At 47.2% G+C, this 8,037-nt stretch overlaps 1 long non-coding RNA gene across 2 annotated transcripts; it reads right to left on the reverse strand.

Moving 5' to 3' along the window:
* Positions 1-481: 481 nt before the first annotated feature.
* LOC307162245 lies at positions 482-7,260 on the reverse strand. 2 transcript variants are annotated; one of them, XR_013821881.1, is made up of 4 exons: positions 7,174-7,260; positions 6,711-7,003; positions 6,373-6,598; positions 482-538 (listed from the first exon to the last, which is right to left on the reverse strand). It is a non-coding gene; the product is annotated as an uncharacterized lncRNA (long non-coding RNA). The 2 variants fall into 2 exon arrangements; XR_013821882.1 differs by lacking the exon at positions 482-538 and adding an exon at positions 6,067-6,104.
* Positions 7,261-8,037: the final 777 nt, after the last annotated feature.

An 8,037-nucleotide genomic window follows, 5' to 3' on the forward strand; every position in this document is an offset into this window, starting at 1 on the left:
AACCGCCCAACCGTCTGACATTATAGAGCCATGAGAAACCTCTGCTGGACTGAAATGTAATTAGTTATGTTAGTGAGCCTGTTCTGACATGGGGCAGAATAATCCCCGAACTGGCTCGAGGCAAGAGGCAGTCTACCCTCTACCTCTAGTAAAGATAAATAAATGCATAATTTTTTGTGTAGCTGAGAATGCATTGTTTTCTTTGTTTCTTGATTAAGAGGGGAGGAAATGTTATGTATGTAATACTGCTATCCCCCATTGTGCCTGCAGGTGGCACTGCCACTTGTAATTATTAGTTGTGTTCCTTAAAAATAAATTCAGAAGAAGTAAAGTATCCCTGAGTGTTGGCTGTTATATTGAACGTGGTTTACCCCAAGTGTTTTATATGTTATGTCAGTGAAAAACATAACATTATGCGTCGGAAGTGGCGTACGCCTCTCTCAGGGCCTGTTCTGTGCGACGCAACGGTGATAAACGAGGCCCCTGGTATGTCAAGCAGCACACGCAAGCTGGGGTTCTCTCTCAGGACTGATAAAACCTGGAGGGAAATTCAACACCATAAATGAAAGGCCATAAAGATAATCAAAGATGATACAGAACTGTGAGGTAAATCTTACTCCACAGTGGGACAAGCCATCAATGAGTTGATCAAGACAGCTCTGCCGTCGCACAACTGTATGGTATAGAACTGCATTTTTCACAAACACATCTCTGTCGGCCATGGTGACTACGAGTGGAAGCCCCTCTACTTGATATCACCATGAGTCACAGCAGCGGACTGTTCCCTTTCAAGGGAACTCGAGCTGCGTCGAGACGCGGTGGGAACACCCTGCGTGATTGCATCGTGAAGCACGTGTATAATCAGTCCAATGGAAAGACGAGACGTCATTCGTGACGTCACCGACCAGGAAGCTATAAATCACCCATGAGATCAGACCGCGCTAGCTTCTGTGCCTTCAGCAAGCGCTCTCTGTATATCTGTCCCTGTCATATTTATTGTTGTCTGTCAAGCTCAATATATATATCATTATTATGGCGAATAAGCAAGAATTCAGGTGTTGTGTTGTTCCCTGCCCTCGTTACATCACGGGTGGGGACACACATCTGCTTTGTGTTCTTTGTTTGGGAGTGGAGCATGCCCAGTCAGTTCTCGAGGGAGCTGATTGTGAGCATTGCGTAAAGCTGTCCATGCGGACGCTCCGCTCTCGCCGGGCGTTCTTTGAGGAGGACGGTTCGGTTCGCGCTCCCCGAGGTGCGGGTCCCGCTGCTGCCGAGGCACAGCGGCGGCTTTCATCTTGGGGTTCGCATATGGATTTAGTAGCGGGGCTTGAGACGGGCCCAGCCCTTTCTCAACCCTTACCTGCTGAATCCGGTGCTTCAGCCCAGGAAGGAGCCCGCGCTGCGGCTTCTCCTTCCCAGGCTGAGGCACCAATGTTGCGGCTATCCAGTTCTGAGGAACTGGATGTTGTCAGTATTGAGCAAAATGTTGATGATGATTATTCGCCAGCTCGTATTTCTGGGGATGAGGAGCTTATGGAGGTTTTAACTCGTGCTGTTGCCAAGTTAAATATTGAATGGCCATCTGATGAAATTGAAACTGTGTCTAATAAAAGTCTTTTAGATGAACGTTTTTTGCCATCAAAAACACGACCTCCTCGTCGGGAACTGCCATTTTTTCCCGATCTCCACACTGAGGTTTCGAGATCGTGGATTAAACCGGCTTCTTTCAGAGTGCACAATCCACAAACACACAACTATAGTAATATTAAAGATATTTCACACTATGGTTATTTGTCGATGCCTCCGGCGGAAGAGACGCTTGCGAGCCATCTCTCCCCCGAGTCATCGTCATCACTGAAAGCCCCGACGTTACCCACCAAGCCATTAAAAGCTACATCTATGATGGTGGGTAAAGCATATTCGGCAGCAGGTCAGGCAGCAGCATGTTTACATACTATGTCGATTTTGCAAGCATATCAGGCTGACCTGCTGAGGGACATGGATGAATGTGAGGAAATTAGCGCTGATGCAATTCGAGAATTGCGTCGGGCGACAGATCTATCTCTCCGTGCCACCAAGGAGACGGCAAAATCTGTGGGCCGTTCTATGGCAGCCCTGGTGGTCACAGAGCGTCATTTATGGTTGAATTTGTCTGATATAAAGGATAAAGATAGATCTGTTCTTTTAGATGCCCCGCTTTCGCCTTCAAGTTTGTTCGGCGATGCTATAAATTGTGTTGTTGACAGATTCACTGAGTCAAAGAAACAAGCGGCGGCATTTCAGAAGTTTCTTCCTCGCCGATCCAGTGTCCCAGAGACTGCTGGGCGTAATGTTAAAACCGAGCAGTCTCGGCCGTCTACGAGCTCCGCACAGCACAGAGTGCAACAAAAACAGAGCGTCGCCTCTCGGGCTCCTCCTCAGTCTGGGGAGTCTAGGGGGCGGGCGCAGTTTAAGCCGGTTAGAGGTAGACAAGATCTGAGGACTGTCCTCTCTAGAAAGGCTTGGGACAAGAAGAAGTCCTGACGCCAGTGGTGTCAAAATGTTGAGGGTGGTCCCCTCAGGGGAGGGACGGTTTCGAGGAATCGTTCCTCCTCTGCGCCCACTGGTGGGCGGCTCTCTGAGGAGAGTCGCAGCGCTGCCACATCGGTTGTTCCCTGCCGGTTCGCCGTTTCAGGGCACCGAGGTGTCAGCGTCCCCGTACGATCCTCCGAGGAGGGTCGTAGAACGGTCAGTTCGGTCGTTCCCTGCCGGTTCGCCGCTTCAGGGCACCGAAATGTCTGTTCAACTACATCCAGAGACCAATCTCGAGAGACTGGTTCTCTTAGCAGAATTTCTGGTAGCGTGGAAACTTCTACCAAATATTTCTCAATGGGTCCTGCATATAGTGGAAAAGGGTTACAGAATTCAGTTCGGTTCTCGTCCACCCAGATTTCAAGGGGTTCTGCCCACGGTGGTGGACTCCGAGCAGGCTCTGGTTATGGAGCAGGAAGTACTGACGCTTCTTCGAAAAGGAGCTATAGAAAGGGTTTCTCCTCCCAGCAGAGAGTCAGGGTTTTACAGCCGTTATTTCATTGTTCCAAAGAAGGATGGGGGGTTGCGTCCTATTCTAGATCTGCGGCAGCTAAACCGCAGAGTTCAGAAACTCAAGTTCAAGATGCTTACACTCAAACAGATTGTATCACAGATTCAGTCCGAGGACTGGTTTGTCACAATAGACTTGAAGGAAGCATATTTCCATGTATCTATTCATCCTCATCACAGGAAGTTCCTGAGGTTTGCTTTCGGGGGCGAAGCATACCAGTATCGGGTTCTTCCCTTCGGCCTAGGTTTATCACCCCGCACATTTACAAAATGTGTGGATGCAGCTTTGGCTCCTCTAAGACTCCAGGGCATTCGCATACTAAACTATATAGACGATTGGTTGATTCTAGCTCAGTCAGAGCAGATGGCAGTTCGGCATCGAGATGTCGTTCTGTCTCATATAGAAAAGTTGGGGTTGCGGCTCAACGCCAAAAAGAGTGTGCTCCTCCCAGCTCAGAGGACCACTTTTCTAGGCGTAATTTGGGATTCAACAACAATGCAGGCACGTCTGTCTCCTGCACGTATATCAGCGATTCTCACAGCCGTAAAAGGTATAAAACTAGGCCAGTCACTCACTGTAAAACAGTTTCAGAAACTGTTGGGGCTCATGGCAGCGGCGTCCAACGTAATAACTTTTGGCCTTCTGTACATGAGACCTCTGCAGTGGTGGCTCAGGACCAAGGGGTTTTCTCCGAGGGGAAATCCGTTTCGCATGATCAAGGTCACGCGGCGATGCCTTCGTGCTTTGGTCATGTGGAAGAAACCTTGGTTCCTCGCCCAGGGCCCAGTGCTGGGGGTGTCTTGTCGACGCGTAACGCTTTCAACAGACGCTTCCCTCACGGGGTGGGGCGCAGTCATGAGCGGTCGCTCAGTGTCAGGTCTTTGGCAGGACCATCAACTGTCTTGGCATATAAATCGGTTAGAATTGATGGCCGTATTGCATGCTCTCAAATACTTCCTGCCAGACCTGAGAGACCATCACGTGCTGGTCCGCACGGACAACACATCAGTGGTTTCGTACATCAACCATCAGGGGGGTCTGAGGTCTCGACTATTATGCAATTTGGCTCATCAGATCCTTCTGTGGGCCCAGGGGAAATTACTGTCACTGAGAGCAGTATCCAGGGCATCTGAATGTAGGAGCAGACATCCTGTCGAGGCAGGGGCTGAGGCCCGGGGAGTGGAGGCTTCACCCCGAGGTGGTGGAGCTCCTATGGAAGAAATATGGTCGAGCTCGAGTAGACCTTTTCGCATCTGCAGATTCGCAGATTCGCTTTGGTTCTCTCTCACACATCCAGCTCCTCTCGGACTGGATGCAATGGTACACCTGTACGGGTTTCCCCCCGTATCGATGCTCCCGGGAGTTCTGGAGAGGGTTCGCCGGGAAGGGGCTCATCTACTGTTAATAGCCCCGTACTGGCCGACACGAGTTTGGTTCTCGGACCTAGTATCACTTCTGGACGGCTCTCCGATGGAGATTCCCGTCAGGAGGGACTTGTTGTCCCAAGCAAGGGGCACGATATTTCACCCTCACCCAGAGTTGTGGAAGTTGTGGGCTTGGCCTCTGAGGGGGCCCAGCTCATAGAATCTGGTCTCTCGACTGAGGTCGTTGAGACCATCCTTCAATCCAGAGCTCCCTCCACGAGGAAACTTTATGCTTTGAAATGGAAATTATTTTCTACCTGGTGTGGAGATCGTAATTTGAATCCTGTTAACTGCCCTGTTGGTACAGTTCTCGAATTTCTACAAGACCGTTTCTCTGCTGGATTATCTCCTTCCAAGGTGTACGTTGCTGCTATATCTTCTTATCACATCCCTCTGGCGGGCACTTCAGTTGGGAGAGATCCTCTAATTATTCGTTTTCTCCGTGGTACTTTGAGGTTGAGACCTGCGTTGCACTCTAGAGCACCGGCATGGGATTTGGCCATTGTACTTGAGGGTCTGGCTTTGGCTCCCTTCGAACCCATTGAAGAGGTTTCAGAAAAGTTCCTCACTCTAAAAACTTTATTTCTTCTTGCTATTTCCTCTATCAAGAGAATTGGAGATTTACAAGCTTTGTCGGTGGCTCCATCATGTTTGGAATTTGCACCTGGTATGGTAAAGGCTTTTCTTCACCCTAGACTGGGTTACATACCTAAGGTCCCTACTAATGTTGGGGGCCCTATAGTGCTGCAGGCCTTTTATCCTCCACCATTTAATACCCCAGACCAGGAAAACCTGAATCTGTTATGCCCTGTGCGGGCGTTGGATGCTTACGTCCATAGAGCTGCCCTGTGGCGTAAATCGGAACAATTATTTGTCTGCTTTGGAGCACCTAAGAAAGGGTGCCCTGCATCTAAACAGATAATGAGCAAGTGGATAGTTGAGGCGATCTCACTTGCATATGAAGCGGCCGGACAGCCTTCACCTTTGACTGTTCGGGCCCATTCTACGAGGAGTATGGCTGCCTCTAAGGCTTTAATTTCAGGAGTTTCCCTTTTTGACATTTGTAATGCGGCAGGATGGTCTTCTCCGCATACATTTGTGAGGTTTTATGACTTGGACCTCTCCACTCCTGGGGTCAGGGTGCTTGCTTCTTAGTATGCGCATGGTACTTCATACAGAACAGGCACATCGTCATTATGGCATAGTGGGTATGGGGTTCCCACCGCGTCTCGACGCAGCTCGAGTTCCCTTGAAAGGGAACGTCTCAGGTTACGTATGTAACCCTGGTTCCCTGAGAGGGAACGAGACGCTGCGTCGCCTTGCCATACTTCCTGATTGCCCTGATCGACTTGCTTCAGGCTTATCAGAAGCTAGCGCGGTCTGATCTCATGGGTGATTTATAGCTTCCTGGTCGGTGACGTCACGAATGACGTCTCGTCTTTCCATTGGACTGATTATACACGTGCTTCACGACGCAATCACGCAGGGCGTTCCCACCGCGTCTCGAAGCAGTGTCTCGTTCCCTCTTAGGGAACCAGGGTTACATACGTAACCTGAGACGCTTTCTCCAAATCATCCTGCAAGGTTGCATGTTGAACCTAAATATTACAGATCAAATGTTATTTTCTCAAATTACTGCATTTAACCAACATTTACAGAAGTACTATGTAGACTGTGCATTTCACTTAATAGTTACTTACCTATGGCAAGAAAAGTTTGAATTTTTAGTTATTTATTTGGTAATATGAAATCAAAATTATTTTGATAATGCATTCCACCAATATAAAAGTAACTGTACTGCTGTGGAATATTCAAAAAAAGCAAAGGCTTACTACAATAGTCTTCAGATCGGAACATGTGCATTACCTTATTGAGGTCCTCCCTTAAATCAGGGTCACCTATATATCATCAGGTGACACATGAACTTGAAGGATGTCCCCAGACACAATGTAGTCCACTACACTCGGGGACAGGAGTGCAGGTGGTTTACCCCCTTGCACTGTTATTGTAGACATCATCCTGCCAATGGTTCGATACACTCCATTTTGCAAGTGGAGCATGTTCAGTCTTGGTGTGCATCCATTTGGTGTGCCTGAATGATTAAATAAATTAAGCAGCACATTCTGTATTATTTTCTCTGGCATTTACAAACCAATATTTGTGGTCAGGTAGCCACAATATATATATATATATTTATAAAAAACCTTCAAAAGCTCCACTGTCCTGGAAGATAGCCTTCACCAGTAAGCGGAAAAACTCTCGTCTGGGACCCCCAAGGTCAGCAGCATCTTCCACAGCATCATGTTCATCGCTTGTAAATGTGACATAGAGTTTGTCACAGCTTTCTGCAAAACTGGGTCTCTTAAACACACGTAAGGCAGTGGTCCAAACATTGGCTCGACTGATATAGATCTGTCTTGTTCCCAATGTAATAACTCTCTCACTGTGAGCTTGTAGAAGACCTGCAATTTCTTCTTTGCTCAGCATTTCGGATGACCTACATTAAAAAAGACAATGACAAAGATAAACAGACCTTTGACTATCTGTGCATTTACTCCACTATCACCTTCAGTGCACGATGATATAACTGCTCGATGTTGTTTGCGATGTTTACACTGGTGTAAACAAGATATTTACCGTAATAAAAAAATTACTTGTAACTCTTACTTTAAAGTATTAACAGCAGGTCCATCACACTCTTCTAGTAGACTACGCTGAATTGCCTCTTCAAGAGCCTCATCTTCCTCCAGATAAACAGGGCTGAGCAAATGGAGAAAACAGCAGAAACCAGAGAGAGACAGAGAAACTTTTATTAGAGGTTCATAATGTAAACGGACCAACATCTACACTGCTGTATTTCTACGAAGCCCAAACAATATCTTGCACAAATTCTTCCACGTTATAAGGAAACACTTGTCTCAGGTCCTCTGCCTGGCCCTGACTTCCACTCTCTTGAGCGCTGCTCCCTGTCTCCTGACATCTGGCCTCACTTTCCCTCTGTGATGAAGGCACTGTACTCAGCACTGCATAAAGAAAAAGGGAAATATTTTTGTAATGATGTTAATCTCATTTTATCTAAGTGCAACTTAACCCTAATTCCATCTTTAAGCGTTTTCCCTTTAAAATAAATTTAAAAGGCAGCCTTTAAGGATTTAGGGCAGGGGTGGGCAAACTACGGCCCGCGGGCCACATGCGGCCCGTTAGGCTTTTTAATCCGGCCCGTCGAGTGTTTAAAAAATTGTCATAAGATCGCATTCATTTGGCCTTTTTCTTGCAATACTTTGCGTTATATATATATATATATTGCATTGCATATATTTGACAATCGGAATATCAGATATTTCATGCCATAGCTAACAAATGTAAAAAAGGAAAAATGACATAAAAGCAGATCATAATTCATTCAGAGCTGTTGTGGCTGCGGTGTGTCACGTAACAAGCAATGACGCGTCACCATGGAAACCAAAGAGACAGTGCATAGACTTGTTGCACGGGTTGCACGTTAATGTTTTTTCCTTTTTTGGAAACTCA

The sequence above is a fragment of the Squalius cephalus genome (assembly GCF_949319135.1).
Source record: "Squalius cephalus genome assembly, chromosome: 7".
NCBI classification, from domain to species: domain Eukaryota; kingdom Metazoa; phylum Chordata; class Actinopteri; order Cypriniformes; family Leuciscidae; genus Squalius; species Squalius cephalus.